A 23,777-nucleotide genomic window follows, 5' to 3' on the forward strand; every position below is an offset into this window, starting at 1 on the left:
AGCTGCTATGAAGTAAGTGATAACAGGAATGAAATTGTTTCTCAGATGTTCCACTGATCACATGATATCGTCGAGTAGTTGTGATTTTGGAAAGAATGCAGCGCTAATGTTTATCCTCCAGACGTACATTAAAAATAGCAAAGCAATAGTCTGGTATTGTCATGATATTCTTCTTTTTCTGTTTGGCTCATGGACATGGGAACAGAAGAGCGTTGTGTATTCACAGGTCAAAATCCACCTAGATAAAGTAACCGCTAGCAGAACAAATAAGCCTGTCATGTCTTGTGTCCTTTTGTCAGGCAGCAGAAACTGCTGCAGTTGCAGGTAAACAGCTTTATTTACTCAACTGGCAGACAATACCAAAATGTCAGACGAGATCTTGGTCAAAAAAACAGGCAGAGGTTCAGGTGAATAACAGACAGGCAAAATTAGGAACTCCAAAATTGAAAAACCTGAACAGTGAGTCAAAAGCAGAATACTGTATATCAATAAGAGAGAGAAAGGCTTAGCACATCATATAAGAATACACTCAGCGATACTTCACGTTTTTAAATATCCAGAGCCTGTATTTATACAGTGTGTGCATGATCGAATGGTTAATTGTTGGGTGAATGGGAATGTGATATTCAGTATATTTATACTCACACCAATATTCCACTATTATTTGGTACAGGTCATGTAAACAACATATTCCATTTGGATATTCAGAATTTGGCCTTGTTTCGAATTCAGCGTTTTCTGATTAAGCATATCTGATGGGATATGCTGATATTATTCTGGATTTTGGCGCGTTCTTTGGACATGTATACAGAGCATTCGGAATAAGTGTCTCAGTCTGGATTTTTAAGGCAGTTTGGGACACACAGCCTCTTGCTTGTTTATGGTCAGCCATGTGTGGTGTATACAAACCAACTAGACAATCAGTGTATGTACACCAGTGTTGTAGTCGAGTCACTAAACCTCGAGTCCGAGTCCAGTCTTGAGTTCCCAGTGTTCAAGTCCAAGTCATTAAAGAAAATTTTGAGTCGAGTCCGAGTCAAGTCCAGTACTGATCCAAGTCGAGTCCGAGAACAAGACTGCAACCACACCATTTGATGGTGGCTGTTGCTGCCTTTATGTGAAACCGTCTCTGCTACTGTGTTGGATGAACATTACTGCTTAACTGCCCCATTTTTTTATCCCCAGCTGGCCAAAAGGCTCAAAGGGGGATTATGTCGTGGCGCTGTCCATCCTTCCGTCTGTCCATGTGTCCATCTGTCCCGGGAAAGGTACTCACCTTCTGAAATCAACTCCTCTCATAATTTTTGGAGGAATTTCACGAAATTTGACAGGATTCTTTGTTATATGTCGGTAATACGCATATTGCAATTTCATTCAATTCAGTCGCATTTTACCAGAGTTACAGGTATGGTGTAGTTGCCAGTGGGGGATATTGTGCTCTCAGAGCACTCTTGTTTTAGTTAATAGGCTACAGATGTGTGGTGTTCATATTTTTGTTACTCAGCCAGTGTTTATGGGTCTGGTGGACCCGCTGCATTTTGGTGTTTTAAATTCAACACAAACTATTTTACATTAAATACTTAACAGATGTTTACTTCGCCCCAATTACAAGCAATATACGAGCAGCATATATGGTTAAAAAAATGAAAACGGGTCCCACAGACCCGAACACCATACAAGGGATGAAAAGCTTGTTCATCGCTCAGCAAGCTCCGCCCACTATCAACAGGGCAAATAACATGAGAAAGGGTTAACACTAGCTAGTTCATCGCTCAGCAAGCAATCCCCGCCCACTATCAACAGAGCAATGAACATAGCGTGTCACTTCCTTGTCTGGGTGGAGTCTTGCCAAATGATGATTGAAATTTGAAGTTGTCCCCATCATTTCCTCGATAGTTCTTCTACATATGGAACACATAGCAGTGCATTTTTTCCCCCACTGCACGAGAAGTTTGTAGAAGCAAAGCAGACAATCCTAGGGGCTTCTCTCCAGGCATTTTTGTGCTGTTAACGTTAGTTTGTTCCTAAACATGACATATGAACAGGTGAATGTGCATTCTCTTGCACGAAATTAGTAGAAAATTAATGTAGATATAAATATAAATATCTTATACCAAATTATTATGGCATGTTACAAAAAATAAAGAAAAAAATCCAAGTCCTAGTCTCCAATTTACGAGTCTGAATGCAGTTAATGCACAAGTCCGAGTCATCAGTGCTCAAGTCCAAGTCAAGTCACAAGTCCTTAAAATTAGGGCACGAGTCAGACTCAAGTACTACAAGCCTGATGTACAGTGGTGCTTGAAAGTTTGTGAACCCTTTAGAATTTTCTATATTTCTGCATAAATATGACCTAAAACATCATCAGATTTTCACACAAGTCCTAAAAGTAGATAAAGAGAACCCAGTTAAACAAATGACACAGAAATATTATACTTGGTCATTTATTTATTGAGGGAAATGATCCGATATTACATATCTGTGAGTGGCAAAAGTATGTGAACCTCTAGGATTAGCAGTTAATTTGAAGGTGAAATTAGAGTCAGGTGTTTTCAATCAATGGGATGACAATCAGGTGTGACTGTTTTATTTAAAGAACAGGGATCTATCAAAGTCTGATCTTCACAACACATTTGTGGAAGTGTATCATGGCACGAACAAAGGAGATTTCTGAGGACCTCAGAAAAAGCGTTGTTGATGCTCATCAGGCTGGAAAAGGTTACAAAACCATCTCTAAAGAGTTTGGACTCCACCAATCCACAGTCAGACAGATTGTGTACAAATGGAGGAAATTCAAGACCATTGTTACCCTCCCCAGGAGTGGTCGACCAACAAAGATCACTCCAAGAGCAAGGCGTGTAATAGTTGGCGAAGTCAGAAAGGACCCCAGGGTAACTTCTAAACAACTGAATGCCTCTCTCACATTGGCTAATGTTAATGTTCATGAGTCCACCATCAGGAGAACACTGAACAACAATGGTGTGCATGGCAGGGTTGCAAGGAGAAAGCCACTGCTCTCCAAAAAGAACATTGCTGCTCATCTGCAGTTTGCTAAAGATCACATGGACAAGCCAGAAGGCTATTGGAAAAATGTTTTGTGGATGGATGAGACCAAAATAGAACTTTTTGCTTTAAATGAGAAGCATTATGTTTGGACAAAGGAAAACACTGCATTCCAGCATAAGAACCTTATCCCATCTGTGAAACATGGCGGTGGTAGTCTCATGGTTTGGGCCTGTTTTGCTGCATCTGGGCCAGGACGGCTTGCCATCATTGATGGAACAATGAATTCTGAATTACACCAGCAAATTCTAAAGGAAACCATGAGGACATCTGTCCATGAACTGAATCTCAAGAAAAGGTGGGTCATGCAGCAAGACAACGACCCTAAGCACACAAGTTGTTCTACCAAAGAATGGTTAAAGAAGAATAAAGTTAATGTTTTGGAATGGCCAAGTCAAAGTCCTGACCTTAATCCAATGGAAATGTTGTGGAAGGACCTGAAGCGAGCAGTTCATGTGAGGAAACCCACCAACATCCCAGAGTTGAAGCTGTTCTGTACGGAGGAATGGGCTAAAATTCCTCCAAGCCGGTGTGCAGGACTGATCAACAGTTACCGCAAACGTTTAGTTGCAGTTATTGCTGCACAAGGGGGTCACACCAGATACTGAAAGCAAAGGTTCACATACTTTTGCCGCTCACAGATATGTAATATTTGATCATTTTCCTCAGAAAATAAATGACCAAGTATAATATTTTTGTCTCATTTATTTAACTGGGTTCTCTTTATTTACTTTTAGGACTTGCGTGAAAATCTGATGATGTTTTAGGTCATATTTATGCAGAAATATAGAAAATTCTAAAGGGTTCACAAACTTTCAAGCACCACTGTATGACTGCATTCATTTTCTTTCAGTATGTAAACAGCTTAGTAGGAATATTACCTTCTTCAGAATAAGGGTAAAAACCCGAATACTTTCTGCATGTAAACGTAGTGAGTGAATATGTGTGCTGGGACTCATATTTGTTAGTTGCAAAATAGTCCGAGAACTGGAGTCCGTTTCTGAGTCTGGCGTCAACATGCCACCTTTCCCCTTTCGTCAATCAATTCGATCAGTTTTATTACATTGAATCTGACCTCACATTTTTTTATTCTCTATCTCTTACCGTTCCGGACCTATAGGGTATGGTGACCAGACGTCCCAGTTTGTAAGAGCTAGCACCAATTACTGTGACTTTAGTCACAGTCTCTATCTAGTTATTATTATTCTCCTAACGTTTTTTTAGGACACTATTTCTCCCTCAGTTTTCAACCAATCATCACCAAATTTCACATGAAGAATACTTCTGGGCTGAATTACGTTGCTATGACTTTTGGTGGTGATCTGGATCACCGAATTGGAAAACTACTGTGACTTTAGTCACAGTCTCTATCTAGTTTACTCTTTACTGTTTGATCTCAAACATATTAAGAAGGCAAGAAACTTGTCCACTAATTAACTTTTGACGAGGCACAGCTGTTAATTGCAAAATGTTCCAGGTGACTACCTCATGAAGCTGGTTAAGATAATGCCAATAGTATGCAAAGCGTCATCAATCCAAACGGTGATTATGCTGAAGAATCTAAAATAAGGTTTTGTTTTTTGTTTGTTTGGTTTTTTTTAAACCACGTAATTCCATATCTGTTCCATGTGTATTTCATAGTTTTGATGTCTTCAGTAATGTTCTACAATGCAGAAAATACAAAATACATCAAAACCTATGAATGAGTAGAGTAGAGGTGTCCACACATTTGATTGGTACAACATACTGGGGACCTTAACAATAGTTTTTACAATAGTATTGCAATAAAAGACAAACAGATGGCTTGGCCTTAATTGTGTCTGAGCCTCTGAGTAGAAATAGATATTAATAATTGAGATGGCATCACAATTATTGTGATAAATGTGAGTTTTCTTGCCTTCAGCGCCCGCTAGTTAAAACAGAGCCGCTGAGAGTGTGGCAGCGCCATCGCTTATTTCTTTTCTGAAACGAATAAAACTTGTCAAGAGAATCCTATGAACATCACTGTAATTCTGACTGATAGAATTCACTGCTTACTGCCATTCAGGTTTTATCTTTAGATAGATAGGGCTGCAGTTGTCTGCTATTTTGTCAAATTGTTTTCCGCATATATCTGAAGAGTCAATAAGGTGAAGAAAAGCGTAAGATTTAATTCATACGAATCATTTAATTAAAAGAAATCAGCAGCAGAATATAAATCATATGAAAGTCTTTTATCTAGGACTTCACATCATCCGATTAAATCTAAATAAAGAGCTTCAAACATAGCTATGATTATAAAAAACCATCATTTCTAATGAGTTTTTAATTTGCACTTTTTTCTTTGTTAATTCCATGCTTATGTGACTACCCTGCATGTAAAGTGTAGTTTTGTGGGATGAATGATAAATGAGAAACTGACTGACAGAACATGGGGATAAATGATAAACGAGGCACGTATGTGTACCACAGTGTGCGATAAACTTTGTGATCTCTGTAAACAACACCACTGGGTTTCCTACTGATTTAGAAAGTGAGCAGTGCTAGCTAGTGTAATGGAGCAGTAAATAAAATGTATATATATGTATACACACACACACACACAGAGTACTGTGCAAAAGTCTTCAGCATGCTATTTTTTCACCCTATTTTTCATACAAACTTTTTTTTTTTATAGATTTCTATCTTATGACTTCATACATGCCAACCTTTGGTCAATCAAACCTGTATAACCAACCTCCAAAATCCGTATTTCCCTTATAAAATCCATATAAGATGCAAATTAAAATAAATAATTTACCTAAAATTTGAATGATAATTAACAATGATATATCCCAGTTACTTTTTATTCAATATTAATAACAATAAACCTTCAGAATGAATACAAAGCTCCAATGTTTGACAAAAACACAGTGTTATCAGCGTAGTTACGAAGGAAATACTTCGTTGTTTGGAGACAGGTTTCACCGAGCGGCTATTATGCGCGAGACTTCATATTAGCCACAAAGTCAGGAAAATCTGTTCGTAAAATCACATTATAATGACCAAATACAATGAAAAGTATTTTTCCAGTCTCACCTGTGAAAGGTAATCCCATGTGATCTCGTTTGGACGGTAAACCTGTTGGTACAGTTAAACGCAGCACATGAATGAGGCATCTTTATTCTCGGGCGAGGATGACGTATGATTCTACGCAGAAGCCGGCGTCTATGACTTCCCGGTTGGCGGGATTCTCGCAATGCAGTGTGCGCATGATCAAAAGTGGAACGAAGTCTTGCTACCACAAGATAACGCGCGATTTCATAAGACTCTTTACTGGCTGTCTGTGGTGTACAGTACGTTTGTAAATGTTATGCGTTCTTTTATCATCGTGGGAATTGATTATAGCTCTAAATAAATATTGAAGTTTTTTTTTAAAGAATCCGTATAACTTTATTTATACGCCCGTATACTACGTTTATTGAATCAAATCCGTATAAAATACGGACATTCTGTATAGGTTGACATGTATGTGACTTCTACATTATCAAGTCAGTACAAAAACATTTTAGAGTTCCAAACGTTCATTTTCCAGCACAAAATTAAACGTTACAGAAAAAAAAAGTTTATATCTGGGCAGCATGTTCCATAAGAAAGCACTTTTCAGATTAAAAAAGAAAATATAATGAAGGCTGCTGGGTTTTGGTGCAAAATTAAAAAGCACGTGTGACAGTCAAAGTGTCCAGAAGAGCTCTGGCTGGTTCTGCAAGATACTCAGTAAAACCTACAGCTCATTTCCTTATGAAACTGCACTCATTGGACCTCAGACTACTATTTTTTTTTTCTTAAGCAAAGGTAATTTTGTCTCACACCAAATATTGACTTTGTTTAATTTATTACGGCTTACTGATTACTGTTTATAGTATTTTTCCATGTTGAAACATTTCATTTCATTATATTTTTAAGCCATTTTTGGTCTACAGCATTTCTTTACATGTACCTAAGACTTTCGCGCAGCACTGTACCGGTACATGTTTAACATCATGTTGAACATATTTCCTAAAAATACCACTGAAAAATGTTGGCAGAAAATCAGCTGCATTTTCGAAACAGAAAACAGGATTTTGACCTAAAAAACAAACAGACCTGCAAAAAATTGCCCAATTTAACATTTTCCAAATAACGCTAATGGCAGTGATAATTAGCAAGTGATCAAATACACTGTTTTTTCAGCTCTCGGACACATTCACACACTTTGAGCAGTAATTAACATGGAGAATATCAGTGTGTGTACATTAGACAACTCATCTCATCTCATTATCTCTAGCCGCTTTATCCTTCTACAGGGTCGCAGGCAAGCTGGAGCCTATCCCAGCTGACTACGGGCGAAAGGCGGGGTACACCCTGGACAAGTCGCCAGGTCATCACAGGACTGACACATAGACACAGACAACCATTCACACTCACATTCACACCTACGGTCAATTTAGAGTCACCAGTTAACCTAACCTGCATGTCTTTGGACTGTGGGGGAAACCGGAGCACCCGGAGGAAACCCACACGGACACGGGGAGAACATGCAAACTCCACACAGAAAGGCCCTCGCCGGCCCCGGGGCTCGAACCCAGGACCTTCTTGCTGTGAGGCGACAGCGCTAACCACTACACCACCGTGCCGCCCCACATTAGACAACTGATATGTTAAATGTCTGCTGTTACTGTTTGCTGTGAATTATTTCAGGATCACTTAAAATTCCATCATCCAGCTGAGTTGTTGTGATTGGCACTGCCAGCAAGCAGCTCCCGACTTCACAGCTGATAATATTATTTATTATGCTGTCCTTAACCAAGAAATGATGCAGATGCTTGTTTTCCTGTATTTTCTTCATAATATTTGAAACAGATCAAATAATTAGAAGTAATATTATCAATAATTAATTGCATAGACTACACTGAACGTTAACATTTCCTCAAACTTCAGCTGTTTCAATGCGAGTTTGCAGACTCTTGATTTTGTTCTGTGTTTTCTGTTGGATAAAATATGAAAACTTGAGCACCGATTTCAAATGGCTTGAATGATCAGATATGTGGAGGTGATCATAAAGTTGCAGCAAACAGACACAGTGATGTAAGGCTGTAGGATAGTCCGCTCAGTGATCATGTGATCAAGCCTCTTGGGCCATCGTTCTTACAAATATCAGCCTGACAGGCATCCAGGCCAAATGTCTGCAGCATGTCAATCAGCCAGGCTCCAAAGAGACCCATTGAGTCAGCTTTCATCAAATGAAGGCTCAGAACAAAAAGATCTTTGTGTGTCCTCTTGGATTGTGGATTACACAGCTCTTCTGAGGGCTATTGAAGAGATGCTACCTGTGCAACATCAGCAGACCTACCAAATGAGACTAGATAGAGTAATTTGCGCTAGCTGTTACAAACCGGGATGTCTGGTCACCGTACCCTATAGATCTGGAACAGTATGAGATAGCAAATGATACTTAGTGAGGAAAAGTTGCGCCCTGCTGCCCTGGGGGAAAAAAAAAACTGATTGTAAAGATCATGAAAAATGACAGTTATAAGTGATTGAAAAAAAATCTAATTTTTCATGGATTATTCCAGTTAAGTGATCCAGATCAGCACCAAAAGTCATAGTAACTTAATTCCGCCCAGAGGTATTCTTCATGTGAAATTTGGTGATGGTTGGTTGAAATTTGAGGGAGAAATAGTATCCTGAAAAACGTTAGGTGAATAATAGCAATAATAACAAGTGTTGCCAGGCAAAACAAACCTTGCCCAGCAGCACTTATTTTATACTTACATGTTCATAATGATTTTATACCTAATATCTCTCATCTCTCAGATTTAGATTTTGAATCAGAATCGTATATTTGTGAAAGAGAGCATTACAGTCAGAACCAGAATCACGTGTGTTTGTGAGAAAGAGAAATAGAATCAGAAGGAAGATATTGCGAAAAAAAAAGATTTTGACCTTTCTGGTGATCTTGACCGGATGACCCTCAAAATGTTGGCGGTTCTATTTGAGACCAATGCCCATCTATCCTGAAAGTTTCATGAAGATTGATCCAGCTGTTTTCCTGTAATGTTGCTAACAAAAAAGCAAACAAAGAAACCCCACCGAAAACAATACCTCGGCCCCTGGTGGACTCCGTCCTGGGCGAGGTAATAACTAGATAGATACTCTGACTAAAATCACAGTAATTTACGCTAGCTCTTACAAAGCAGGACATCTGGTCACCGTACCCTGTAGATAGAGAATGACACTAAGTAAGGAAAAAAAGCCCGTTTTTCATGGATTATTCCAGTTCAGTGATCCAGATCAGTACCAAAAGTCATAGCAATGTAATTCAGCCCAGAGGTATTCTTCATATGAAATTTGGTGATTGGTTGAAATTTGAGGGAGAAATTTGAGAATAATACGAATAACAGTAATAAAGTAGAAAGATCCTGAGTGAGAGTAACAATTTGCATCACCGCTGCTAGCGCAAATTAAAAAAGTGCTTTCTGTCCTCAGCTCAAGTTTATGTATCTCCAGTCTTGGATCAGCTGTACAGCCTTTAGCAAGGACTTCCAGCCCTTCCAGATTTTGAAATAAACCCTCTGTCAGGCCATGAGGGCTCTCTTCAGTTTGGGTAGTACAGTATGGCTCCAGGACTGTCATTGTTGATTGCAGCAGACAGGAGCTTCATGAGCCTGATGTGCTTGGTCACTAGGAAACTGACCTCAGGGGAGGATAAAAGCAGTTGGACATTTGCCTTGCATTTTTATCCCATGATGTGCATCTCTGAGGGGCCAAATGACCACTGTCTTTCACTAATAGCAAGGGATAAATGAGATACTTCAGCTCACAGCAAACCAGTTTAGTGTACACAACGATGCTGTGTGGGAAATGGATGTAATTACAGTAAGGGGATTTATTATAAATGAATTGTATAAATGTTCGAGTTACTTAGCTGTGATAAATTTTGTATCCAAGGAGGAGCACAGTCCCAGGCAGTCTTGCTCTCTGTTCACAGTAGCATGTAATAAGCAATCAAGTGACAGCATGACAAGCAAAAATTTAACTGAGATTTTCTCAGTTCGATGCAAATTATGTATGACATCGTAAATGCGAATGTCCAAAAAACCCCAAAAGTGATTCTTCACACCAATTCTGTGGTGTGTATCTTCCTACATTTCTTCAGCTCCCCACTCACAACTTTAGTTCCTATGTGCAGTCAGTTCCCATTTACAGTTTGACTCACAAAAATAGAAGAAAATCGTATCCTGTCATAGTATATGGCGTCTCATTAACTGTGCATAGAGACATCCTGGAGAAAAATAACATTTGGAAGAAGTAGCAGAGATCGTTGGTGAGTATGTAGATACTGTAGTACAGTTTAATAATAATAACAAGATCAACTGTGAGCTACTGCTTACTTACGTATTCCCCCGCTCTCGCTTATATCAGAATGCAAGCGAACGAAGGAACAGAACACTTATTTTGAATGTTGACTTCAACAAATAATTAACCCTGAAACAAGTAAGTAAAGAGCAGTGTTCTCCCCAGGGATTTCAAACAGCATCCTGGTAAACGGTCATTTTGAAATAGCATTTTGCTTTTTGAAATAGCATCAAAATCCACGCTATATGTTTCATAAATACATTCAGTCGGTAAACAGGACGTCAATGTGGGACAGACCTGAAAACAGTGTGCACTGTATAGAACCCCAAGCAGAAAGCTCGGTACTAAATATCAAGCAGCTGTGATTTGTAGTTGCTGAGAAAAGTGTTACAAATATTTGTAAATCCACGCTATATGTTTCGCAAATACATTCAGTCGGTAAACAGGAAGTCAATGTGGGACAGACCTGAAAACAGTGTACACTGTATAGAACCCCAAGCTGAGCTCAGTACTAAATATCAAGCAGCTGTGATTTGTAGTTACTGAGAAAAGTGTTACAAATATTTGTAAATCCACACTATATGTTTCGCAAATACATTCAGTCAGTAAACAGGAAGTCGATGTGCGATAGACCTGAAAACGGTATACATGGTATAGAACCCCAAGCTCAGTAAATATCAAGCAGTTATGATTTGTAGCTGCTGAGAAAAGTCTCATCTCATCTCATTATCTCTAGCCGCTTTATCCTGTTCTACAGGGTCGCAGGCAAGCTGGAGCCTATCCCAGCTGACTACGGGCGAAAGGCGGGGTACACCCTGGACAAGTCGCCAGGTCATCACAGGGCTGACACATAGACACAGACAACCATTCACACTCACATTCACACCTATGGTCAATTTAGAGTCACCAGTTAACCTAACCTGCATGTCTTTGGACTGTGGGGGAAACCGGAGCACCCAGAGGAAACCCACGCGGACAACATGCAAACTCTGCACAGAAAGGCCCTCGCCAGCCACGGGGCTCAAACCCGGACCTTCTTGCTGTGAGGCGACAGCGCTAACCACTACACCACCGTGCTGCCTGCTGAGAAAAGTGTTACAAAAAATTTGTAAATCCACGCTATATGTTTCATAAATACATTCAGTTGGTAAACAGGAAGTCGATATGCGACAGACCTGAAGATGGTATACACGGTATAGAACCCCAAGCTGAAGCTCGGTACCAAACGTCAAGCAGTTGTGATTTGTAGTTGCTGAGAAAAGTGTTACAAAATTTTTGTAAATCCATCCTATACGTTCAGTCGGTAAACAAAAAGTTGATGTGGGACAGACCTGAAAACAGTGTACACAGTATAGAACCCCAAGCTGAAGTTTGGTACCAAGTACCAAGTGGCTATGGTTTGTGGTTGCTGAGAAAAAGGGTGTTTCAGATGGATGGAGATACGGACAGACGGACGGACAGAGGTAAAACAACAGTATACCCCCCTCCTTCAGAGCAGGGGAATAATAATAATAATAATAATAATAAGTTCAACTTATATAGTGCCTTTCTCACACCCAAGGTCGCTTTACAGTTACAAAAAAAAAGTTCACCCAAAGAGGGTCAGGATGTAATTCCAGTGGCGTAGCTGCCCACAATCCCACCAAAAGACGCATGAAGGCATGTCCCATACCGCCTGCACAGCTGCCGCGATGCCACCAGGCAACATCACTTGGAACACCGCTTCATGGATCCACAAAGCAAGCACAGAAGCACCGCCACACAGAGCGCTGGACAACCCCGCTGTTAAAAGAGGAACAAGCTCACTGCAGTCCATAGCAAGGAGCACAGGCAAATATATTCATTCACCCATGCTGGACCATGGCCTGAAGGGAACCGATGCCCAAAACTGGGTCCGGTTCTACACCACAACTGGCGGACAAAACATTCAGACAAAGAACAAACATCAAACAATACAAACACAAAAAGAAAAACAAAGGGGGAAAATAAATAAAAAGCTCCAGTGAGAAGCGACAGCCAAAATGCGCACAGCATACTCTCAACCGGAAACAGAAAAAGAAAAAAAAAGCATGGCGTGTGATAGTTTGCTTTGTTAATCTGCCAAGGACACTAGTATGAAGCCAAGCATGCAAATCAAACAAACAGTTTTAACACTGTTTAGTAAACTATTTCATATGCTCAACTATTTAGCTTTAACTATATAACAGATGTACTCAGTTCTAATCTCTTTTCATTGAGAGGCAATTCATAAGGCATCGGTCATTTCAACAACAAGCATACAAAGCAAGAAGGAAGACGTGCCAGCGTTTTCAGTGAGATTGTACTTCACCTGGCAGGCAGCAGAGGGGCTCCATTAGTCACACACTGCACCTTTATTGATATAGTTTATCAGTATTTTACCAGTTTTCATTCTGCTCTTAAGAATGTGTCAAAGTGCAGTCCGTATCAGCAAAACCAGAAGACTCTGTATGCTCTATCAGAATAAAGTTAATTTTAATCCTTGCTTGGGGCACGCAATCTCTAATTTATACCTAAACTATTCATGGTGTTTTAATAGATAGACATCCAGTTGTGATCAGAAGTTTACCTACACTCATCATGGACATGAATGTCATAGCAGTGATGATTGATTATGGCATTTAGCAGATGCTCTTATCCAGAGCGACATACAGTACAACATACCCAGAGCAGCCTGGGGAGCAGTTGGGGGTTAGGTGCCTTGCTCAAGGGCACTTTAGCCATTCCTACTAGTCCAGGGAATCGGACCGATGACCTTTTGGTCCTACAGTTGCTTCTCTATCCATTAGGCCATGGCTTCATGATTTCTGTGAACTTTTTCTGTGATTAAATGATTGTCCAACATGCATCTTGAATCAAACAAACAAGAATTTGGTGCATGTTGTAATTCATTTTTGGGTTTTCTTGAACCAACACAAGGTCAAAATTATTCATACAGGGTCAAAAATATATAATTATTAATTCTCTTGTGCTGAAAGTTCCAAAATATCTTTTAACTTGCAAGGCCAAGGCCTCTTAACTTCCCGTTAATGATCATGATTGATGACAGCTGGTAGCTTCTCTGCACCAACATAAAAAGGGTTTGTTTGACAAGTCCAAGTTATTGGAACCTGTAACCACTTTGCCAAGGTCTGTTAGAAGACCCAAACTGTCCCCCTCAGCTGAGAGGAAATTGATTCGGATGTCCAGGAACAACCCAGGAATCACCAAGGCACAGGCCTGCCATGAACTAGAAGCTGCTGGAACACCAGTGTAACTGTCTATGTTACATCTCCATGGACTGAGAGGCTCCTATCCGAGGTCAACATCTTCAAGCTTGACTAAAAACTGCAGCTGATCACATGAACAAAGAATGGTCAGATAAGACAAATATTGAGTTGTTTGGCCACAACGGCCAGAGGTATGTTTGGAGGAGTAAATGTGAGGCATTCAACCTGAATGTTTGGTGCAACAAAGTGGATGGAATAATGAAGAATGAGGACTACCATAGAATTCTTCAGCATAACATTACATTACATGCATTTAGCAGACGCTCTTATCCAGAGTGACGTGCAACATATCTAGAGCAGCCTGCGGAGCAGTTGAGGGTTAGGTGCCTTGCTCAAGGGCACTTCAGCCATTCCTGCTAGTTCAGGGAATCCAACCAGTGACCTTTTAGTCATAAAGCTGCTTCTCTAACCTCTAAGTCATGGCTAACCTCAACCCATCAGCTAGACATTTGAAATTTGGACACAGTTGGCTGTTCCAACAGGCCAGTGACCACAAACACATTAAAACTGGTTGTGGAATGGAAAAGCAGGCTAACTTTAAGCTTTTGGAATGGCCTTCCCAAAGTCCTAATCTCAACCCTATTGAAAATATGTGGACTGGGATTAAAAGTCAGGTCCGTGCCAGAAAACGCACTAATTTAATTGAACTCTAGCAATTCTACCAAGAAGGTTGGAGAAATATCCAACGACAGTTGTATCAGAAGCTTATCAATGGCTTCCAAAAATGTTCAGTCAAGGTGAAAGTTCCTAAGGGATGTTTGACCAAATATTAGGTGTGCTTTATGTATATTTTTGACATGCATGTATACTTTTAACCCTGTGTTCATTTCAGAAAACTCAAAATAAATTAAAACTTGTGCACCAAATTCTTGTTCAAAGAAATCATCGAAAGCCCAATATTGCCATAATATTTATGTCCATGATGAGTGTATGTGAACTGTCCTGAATGGTTTATTGCCAAAGTGTTGTATTTGGTCTCAGACCAGTGATTGGACAGACCATCTAATCCTGATCAGTGATTTCATGTCACTCCTGTAACATTTCGGTGGCAACTCGGATACAAAATCTGACTGCACAGGCAAAAGAATGGATCTCTGGTTGAAAGCCAGGGTGTTGGTCAACTGATATGTTTTCCAAGGGCTGCTATTCAGTGAAGCTGATGGTAAGTAAAATGCAGACACCAAATTGGAAATAAATACCTGTGAGATCACTGTTATTTAAATTTATTATGCTTAAACATTTGGTGGTGCAGTTGATTAGCACTGTTACCTCACAGCAAGAAGGTTCTGGTTTCAAGCCCAGTGGCTGATGAGGGCCTTTCTGTGTGGAGGTTGTATGTTTGTATGTAGGCTAATTGGTGGCTCTAAATTGACTGTAGGTTTGAATAGTTATTTGTCTCTGTGTCAGCCCTGCGGTGACTTATCCAGGGTGTACCCTGCCTCTTGCCCATAGTCAGCTGGGATAGGCTCCTGTGACCCTGTAGAAAAGGATAAGTGACTACAGATAATGGATGGATGGATGCATAAATATTGGGTGGCATGGTGGTGCAGTTGGTTAGCACTGTTACTTCACAGCAAGAAGGTTCTGGGTTCAAGCCCATTGGCTGACAGGGGCCTTTCTGTGTGGAGTTTGTATCTCCCTGTGTCTGCATGGGTTTCTGCCGGGTGCTCTGGTTTTTCCCACAGTCTAAAGACATACAGTTAGGTTAACTGTCTACTCTAAATTGTCCATAGGTGTATGTGTGTGAATGATTGAGAGGAGAAAACCTCTATAATAATCCAGTAGAAGGCAATGGGAAACCACTACTGTAATTCTTCCCCAAAGACTTTGATGGCTGAAGCTGTCAGAGCAGCCATGTCACTGCAGTGATATGCCAGATAGATAGATGCATAAACATTGCTTAAACACTAATGATTAGCTTTTAAACATTAAAATTTAAAAAGCGAAACTTTCGCATGCTTATTTTTTAAAATCTTACACATGCTTTTCTACATGATAAATATTAATAACTGTAGGGGCAGGCTATCATTTTACTAAAAAAGCCTATATATATATATATATATATATATATATATATATATATATATATATATATATATATATATAGGACAGAGAGAGTGAGAGAGAGACTTTTTAGGTTAATAAGCACATTTTGCATGAGCACTACCAAACAGGATCTAACAGTTCTTCACTTTTTAAAAACGTTGAAAGTCAGTAGGCTAATGCTGCTATTTCATTAAATTTTTTTTTTATGCAGACACACAAGCTTTAACCGAGTAACGGGTTATGGGACAGGTTACACACATTTATTTTTTTGCTTTATTTTGTATAAAAGTATGAAAGATTTCATAGAATTCAAGTTCATTTCAAGGCGACGAGTAAATCCGCCATCTAAGTTAACTCAGTGGAGGTAACCTTGTACCATCCTCATTAAATGCTACTGTAGATGATATTAAGAAGATATGAATCTTTCTCATCATTTTTATCAGATACTATGCAGACAGCCATCTTTCTCTTTTCATTACTGGTGGCACAAATGATCTCCGGGTCTGTAATTGAAAATGTTTGCATCTTCATTGGTCGAACACATAACTTAAATGTTATATAAGGAACTAGACGGGCACTCGGTAGAGGGTATACCTCTGCCCAGCCACATATTAGAATATCCAGATGTTTACTATGTTTACAAACATATCCGGATTTGCATCAACATCTAATCTATTGTTCCTTAGCCCATGGCTCACCTTTTCCCCAAATTTCATCAAAATCCGTTCATGACTTTTTGAGTTACGTTGGGAAAAGAAAAAAAAAATCCTGGCTCCCCATACACATCTGGATCCACATACCTATCCAGATTTGCATTGAAATCTAATCAATTGTTCCTTAACCCATGGCCCACCTTTCCCCAAAATTTCATCAAAATCTGTTCACTACTTTTTGAGTTACATTGGGAAAAGAAAAAAAAAATCCTAGATTCACATACATACCCGTATCTGGATCCTGGATCTACATACATATCTGGATTTGCATCAACATCTAATCAATTGTTCCTTGGTCCATGGCTCACCTTTCCTCCAAATTTTATCCAAACCCGTTCACTGCTTTTTGATATATGTTGAGAACAGGTGAACAAACTAATAAAACCTCCACCAACAAAGTTGACAGAGGAAACATATATAGGAAATTAATCCATGGACACCCATTCCACCCAGCAGTTCTTTCTTATGCAGAAACCTAAAGTATGCAGACCATGTTATCTACTGAAGAAAGCATAAGACTTGGGCAAAATCCTGTACACAATAGTAGAGTTGGTGTTGTAAGGTGATGAGCAGTGGTATGAAAAGATACTCTGGCTGACTTGATGTGTCTCTCAGGAAACAGGTTTCTCAAAGTTTGTAGTTGTCATGCAGTAGTGAGATTTAGCAGGTGGGAATTAGCTATGACTATTGGTAAAAAAAAAAAGCATAAAAAAGAAGAAAAAGCAGATACAGAGCAGAGGTTGCCAGAGCTAACCTATGTATTCCTGTCCTAAAATCTCCACAAGGGAGCCTGGAGATCAGAAAGGCTAGCTTGCCTCTGGAGCAGTCTGTCGCAAACATCTCAGCATTGGTGAGAATGCCTGAGGCTGAATGGCAAGCTGTTTCTCTCCTCTCTCACTCCACTGCTGTCTGGACTCCATGTGTGCACAACCCTGCCAAAAGCACACCTTGTAAACCTTTCCAAGCACCACTACCTTAGAGTTTCCAGCCCTTTTTTTTTTTTTTTACGTTTATCTGAAGTGGGAAGCAAAAAAAAAAAAATAGAAGCCCCATCTACAGTACACGCACTTGGAAATGTACTGTTATCTCCTCAAATGATAGAAGTAATAGCTTTACGCAGCCATGCAGTAGTGTTTTATCTCTTGCAAAGAAATCTCAATCTCAAAGTAATGATAGGACATTTGTTAATCCGTGCAATCAGTTAAGGAAAATGTTGCTGATTTGTATGGAGGATGATGTACGAAGAGAGTGAAAAAGTAGAGGTTTGCTGCTTTCAGGACCAATCCCAGAGGAGGTTGTGCTGTACTGGTGGTGGTTGAAAGTTTGCTTGCCTGGAGGTGAGAATTCAGACTTTGTAAGTGTGAAGGTAGTGAAGGCAAGAATGATGGACATGGCAATGCCTACCTACTTGAGAAATTAAAACAAATATGACAAACAATGCCATTTTAACTGGCATAGTTTTAACTGGTATTTGTTGACGTAACTCCATATTGTAGTCCTTGACAAAGGTTTGTCAAAGTAATCCTGAGTCTATGTGGTTATATCAGCTACGGTATAGATGTACGACGGTTCTTGATGCAGTGCCGTCTGAAGGATCAAAGATCACGGGTGTTCAGATTAGGCTTGTGCCCTTGCCCTTTGCTCACCAAAATTCCTCCAGATTTCTTGAATTGTGTAATAATATTATGCACTGTAGAGGGTAAAATATCCTAATCAGGACATTTTTCTTTGCCACCATCACCTCAGATTTACTCATTCGGGATAAATTTATAAATACATATGTTTAAAATCTTTATTTTTCTGTCAAGCTGCTTTGCGACAAAGTCTATTGTTAAAAGCACTATACGAATAAACTTGACTACAAGAAGACAAGGTCAGTTTTCGTTCTGAGTCCTTGGCTGCGTTCCAATAGTATTTTTTGCTTCTGAAGATTCCTAACCGAGTGAAATGACCCAGAAGTATATAAGTGGCAATGATGTTAAGAGCTGTTTGAATTCTGTAAACACTAAGGAAAGGTGCTTCAATGTTTCCTTTCCTATCTTCTTTGGCATAGGGTACACTGGACCATTCTTTATGAAAGGAAAGGAGATAATGTTGTAGCACAATTCCTTGCGGTAGCAACATTTAAAGTGACACACCATCAGTGCGCCATTCACGCAAACAAATAATTAGATAAATAATTAAATATAGGGCGGCATGGTGGTGTAGTGGTTAGCGCTGTCGCCTCACAGCAAGAAGGTCCAGGTTCGAGCCCCGTGGCCGGCGAGGGCCTTTCTGTGTGGAGTTTGCATGTTCTCCCCGTGTCCGCGTGGGTTTCCTCTGGGTGCTCCGGTTTCCCCCACAGTCCAAAGACATGCAGGTTAGGTTAACTGGTGACTCTAAATTGACCGTAGGTGTGAAAGTGAGTGTGAATGGTTGTCTGTGTCTATGTGTCAGCCCTGTGATGACCTGGCGACTTGTCCAGGGTGTACCCCGCCTTTCGCCCGTAGTCAGCTGGGATAGGCTCCAGCTTGCCTGCGACCCTGTAGAACAGGATAAAGCGGCTAGAGATAATGAGATGAGATGAGATAATTAAATATTAAGTAATTAATGGTGGCACGGTGGTGTAGTGGTTATCACTGTTGCCTCACAGCAACAAGGTTCTGGGTTCGAGCCCAGTGGCCAACGAGGGCCTTTCTTTGTGGAGTTTGCATGTTCTCCCCGTGTCTGCGTGGGTTTATTCTGGGTGCTCTGGTTTCCCCCACAGTCCAAAAACATGCAGGTTAGGCTAATTGGTGGCTCTAAATTGACCGTGAGTGTGAATGGTTGTTTGTCTCCATGTGTCAGCCCTGTGAGGATCTGGCAACTTGTCTAGGGTGTACCCCACCTCTCGCCCATAGTCAGCTGGGATAGGCTCCAGCCTGCCCGCATCCCTGCACAGGATAAGTGGTTATGGATAATGCATGGATGGATGGATAATTAATCATACAATAATTGGGATTCCATTAGTATATGAATGGACAGGAAGGTGAGCGTGAGCAACCATTCTCAATGTGACGATCATTTCATTTCATTTTTGTGACTGGGAGCCTATAGGGTAAGAACACATGGGGCGAAGATGCGCTTCAGCAGACCCATGGCAATAACATGTGCCATCATATAATTACATAGCCAATTGTAAGTGCAGTCAGATTCTTTTAGCACCGCAATTGTCTTTTCCTATGTCCTTATGGATTTTTCTTCACATCGTTCCTTGAGCTCATGAGGAAAGGACATCGGAAATGATATAGGATGGACTATTGGAATGCAGCCCTTATCTTGGTTCTAACAAAGCTGATACAATATGATCAAGGATATGATGGATTGTATGTTTGGTGAGTTTGGAGTCTCGAAGGACTGAAATATGGTCTACACTCTTCAACAAAGCTTTCTTGCACATCACGTTCATCACTGGGCTTTCTATGTTCAAAAGTAAAGCATCAGCTTGTGAGAACAAAATACATAACTTCATTTTTTGCTTCCAGTATTTTACTTTCTTTAAATGGCATATAACAGCGTTATGCGGTGCTATTACCAATTTACCAACAATGATTATTAATCATGCAGCTTATGGAGCCTGAAGTGGATTATTTTTATAACAGTACAGTCTGGAGTGTGTCATTTCACTTATACCACAGAGATTTGCCAATGATTACAAGGTTTAATTTATTAATGAATGACAGAACACACATTTTAATAGATTATAGTTACATACACTCACTGTCCACTTGTGTTCTAGTCAAGACCACCTAAACCGAGACCAAGTCATGACCAAGACCAGAGTGCATTGAGACCGAGACAAGACCAAGACTTTGATGGGTTGAGATCAAGTCAAGACCAATACCAAGGCAGGGCGAGACCGAGTCAAGACCAGGACCATAAACAGGAGATCTATAGTGTCTGAAATACTCAAACCAGCCCATCTGGTACCAATATGATTATTAATCATGCAGATTAATGTCCATTGACAATACCAGTTGGCCTCATTTTCTATCTATTTTCGATCTTCTGTTCTCCAGTGTGTGTGAAGGGAGTGGAGGGAGAGCCGTTAACAGGAAATACAATTTTAAATTAGCAATGAGTCACGTTATTGGATGCATTTGAAGCAGGAGCTTTTACATCCAATCAGAGTAACGATGTTAACAAATAAATCAGACGTTACAAAGGCAATTTAGTGAAATCCCCACAGCTGTGGTCTTGACCTGTCTTGAAATAAAATCTGGAGTCCTCTATGTCTGAGACCGAGATAAGTTCGAGTAAAAATGCAGTCGATTCTGAGACGAGACTGAGACCTTCAAAAAGTGATCTTGAAAAAGACCAGTCTTGAGTACAACAACACAACTGTCCACTTTATTAGAAACACATGTACTGTACTTGCACATTCATGTGGTTATCTAATCAGCCAATCATGTAGCAACAGGACAATGCAAAAAACAAACAAACATGCAAATACAGGTCAAAAAGCCTTAGCGTCCACATCAACCTTCATAATGAAAGAAAAGGTGTGATCTCTGTGACTTTGTGTGATTTGTGACATGCATATTGGTACCAGATGGGCTGGTTTGAGTATTTCAGACACTATAGATCTCCTGTTTCCAACAGTTTATACCGAATGGTGCAAAAAAACAAAAAACATCAAGTGAGTGACAGTTCTGTGGGTGGAAACAAATGCCTTGTTGATAAGAGAGGTCAGAGGAAAATGGCCAGATTGGTTCGAGCTGCCAGGAAGGATATAGTAACTCATATAATCACTCTTTACAACTGTGGTGAGCAGAAAAGCATCTCAGCACACACAATACATCACACCTTGAGGTGGATGAGCTACAACAGCAGAAGACCACATCAGGTTCCACTCCTGTCAGCTAAGAACTGGAATCTGAAGCTACTCTGGGAATAACTCACCAAAACTGGACGGTTGAAGATTAGAAAAAAATATCACCTGGTCTTTCTTCAGTCTTCAGCTGTCCAGTTTCGGTGAGTCTGTGCTCGTGCGCTAAGCGATGACATCTTTCATAAATGTTCCAGAAATGTCTCTTCACAAAAAAATCAAAAATCACCACATTGGTGATTATATATTTTTCAACTCCCTCAGTGTATGACCTGTTACTATAAAAACAATAACCTTACAAGCTGAACTACTGCCAGAACTGCTATGCTATTGAGAATTAATCTACACCTCCTGATTCAAGATTATAATATAATTAACAATATTGCAATTATTACATATAATTATATTTTAATTGCTGTGAAGGGTTAGCAGGCTCTGCCTTTTTGTGCGTCAGTGCATTTGTTCTGAATCTTTGTGTGAAACTGTTTCAGGAGCCATTATGGTTCATTAGAGCACTGGGACTGGGACTGGCTGGGTTCTCTATGAAATATTTTGGATTTTTGGGACTTGCGCTTAATTAAACCAAATTAATTGAATCTTACTTTTCCCAGAAATGGATGAAATGAAGACCTGCTATCTCATGTTAGATCCCATCACTATTTGAGACTGTGCATATTCATTAGGGTTAGACAGCATGCTGATATAATGCTGTATCAATATATAAACACCAAGATGGACTTAGACAGCATGAGGATGTAAAATCGATGTATAAATCACCACGATAATTTTTTTTTTTGATGTTGTGAGTATTGGCAGGTGTCAGTGATTGGACAATTTTGATCATCATTGTTATTTATTTATTTATTCATGTCACCTGGAACTGAAAATGGACACTACAATGGGTAATACCAGTGCTCTTTACCAAAGCATAGTGCTTAGCATGTACCAGAGGGGAACTGTCAGGGCCTTCAAGGCCTTCAGAGAAGTCCCAAACATATCAGCATTTCAAATGTTATATTTAATTTCTTTCATAATTTAATTATAATTATTCTCTTCTAATTTGGCCTCATTTTCTATCAAATTTGCTTCAGAAATGAAAGGGTTACTGTCCTGAAAACATTAAAATCAAATTATCCAATGAGATATTTTTGTTTGTTGTCTCTAGGCTGAGAAGAGTTTAGAGCTGCTCACTCATTGGTTCTGACTTCATTGCCAGGACAGAAGGCCATGGCAGTGTATGTTTATGTAGGAAGTGACAGATTAATTAATCAAGTGGGAGGGACCAAATTTTTATCGCCCTTGGCCCTCTCGAAGGCCAACGCGAGCTTAACTGTGAGTCGGCAACGGCAGCGCAGCAGTGAAGTCACCTTCCAGCCGGTGTAGCGTTCATCAGTAGTGTTAGCAAATGCTAATAAAGTGGTCAAGCCAGTGCTATCTATCGAGAGCAAGTAGCACAGGCTAACGACCGAGAAACTAAGATTTCTGTCTCCAGACTCTTCTTCCACGCTGCATGCTTGCTACAGTATTTTTCACTCAGACTCAAGTATTCATTTCCCTCTGTAATTTACTTAGTTATTTATAAACTCAACATCTACACATAAGGGAGTGACCTGGCAGCCTTGCCACTGGCATGTACAATATGTTTGAATGAACATATATATATATATATATATATATATATATATATATATATATATATATATATATGAGAGAGAGATGATATATAATGAACCTATATATATATATATATATATATATATATATATATATATATATATATATATATATGAGTGATTCCACGCTTATGGGTACTGAAATGGGGACATGAACTTATTTTTAAAAATTCACCTAAAACCATTTCTTTTTTTTACCATCAGGTCACAAAACATGTAATCTTTAATGAATGATATGTTAAAAGATAACTTTAATTTTCTGAGATGTAATAAAAACATATTTATATGCCAAAGTCAGAACATAACAGAAGTGTTGTGGACATATATATTCTCAATTTTAACAATGTAGAATTACTTTTTGAAACATAGGAAGGTGATGTTTTAGCAAATATAATTAATAAACATGTGTAGTAGAATAAACATACACATTCTTTCAATAAGATTAACATGGTATATAGCTAGATTGTAATTAATTTGTAACAGACGCGAGATGGACAATCGTAACAGAAGTAATGTAACAGACATCATTTTGGAACTCATAGGCTTGACTTTGGCATATAAATATGTTTTTATTACATCTCAGAAAATTAAAGTTATCTTTTAACATATCATTCATTAAAGATTACATGTTTTGTGACCTGATGGTAAAAAAAGAAATGGTTTTAGGTGAATTTTTAAAAATAAGTTCATGTCCCCATTTCAGTACCCATAAGCGTGGAATCACTCATATATATATATATAAGATTGTTTAAAATGTGAAATGCTTGAGCGCCAGAGCACTCACAGAACCATG

General features: G+C 39.4%; 1 protein-coding gene across 2 annotated transcripts in view; it reads left to right on the forward strand.

Annotated features, from left to right (window-relative positions):
* gria1b (glutamate receptor, ionotropic, AMPA 1b) overlaps positions 1-23,777 on the forward strand; it is a 190,440-nt gene that overhangs the window by 11,822 nt on the left and 154,841 nt on the right. The window lies entirely within an intron of this gene.

The sequence above is a fragment of the Neoarius graeffei genome, chromosome 12 (genome assembly GCF_027579695.1).
Source record: "Neoarius graeffei isolate fNeoGra1 chromosome 12, fNeoGra1.pri, whole genome shotgun sequence".
NCBI lineage: Eukaryota > Metazoa > Chordata > Actinopteri > Siluriformes > Ariidae > Neoarius > Neoarius graeffei.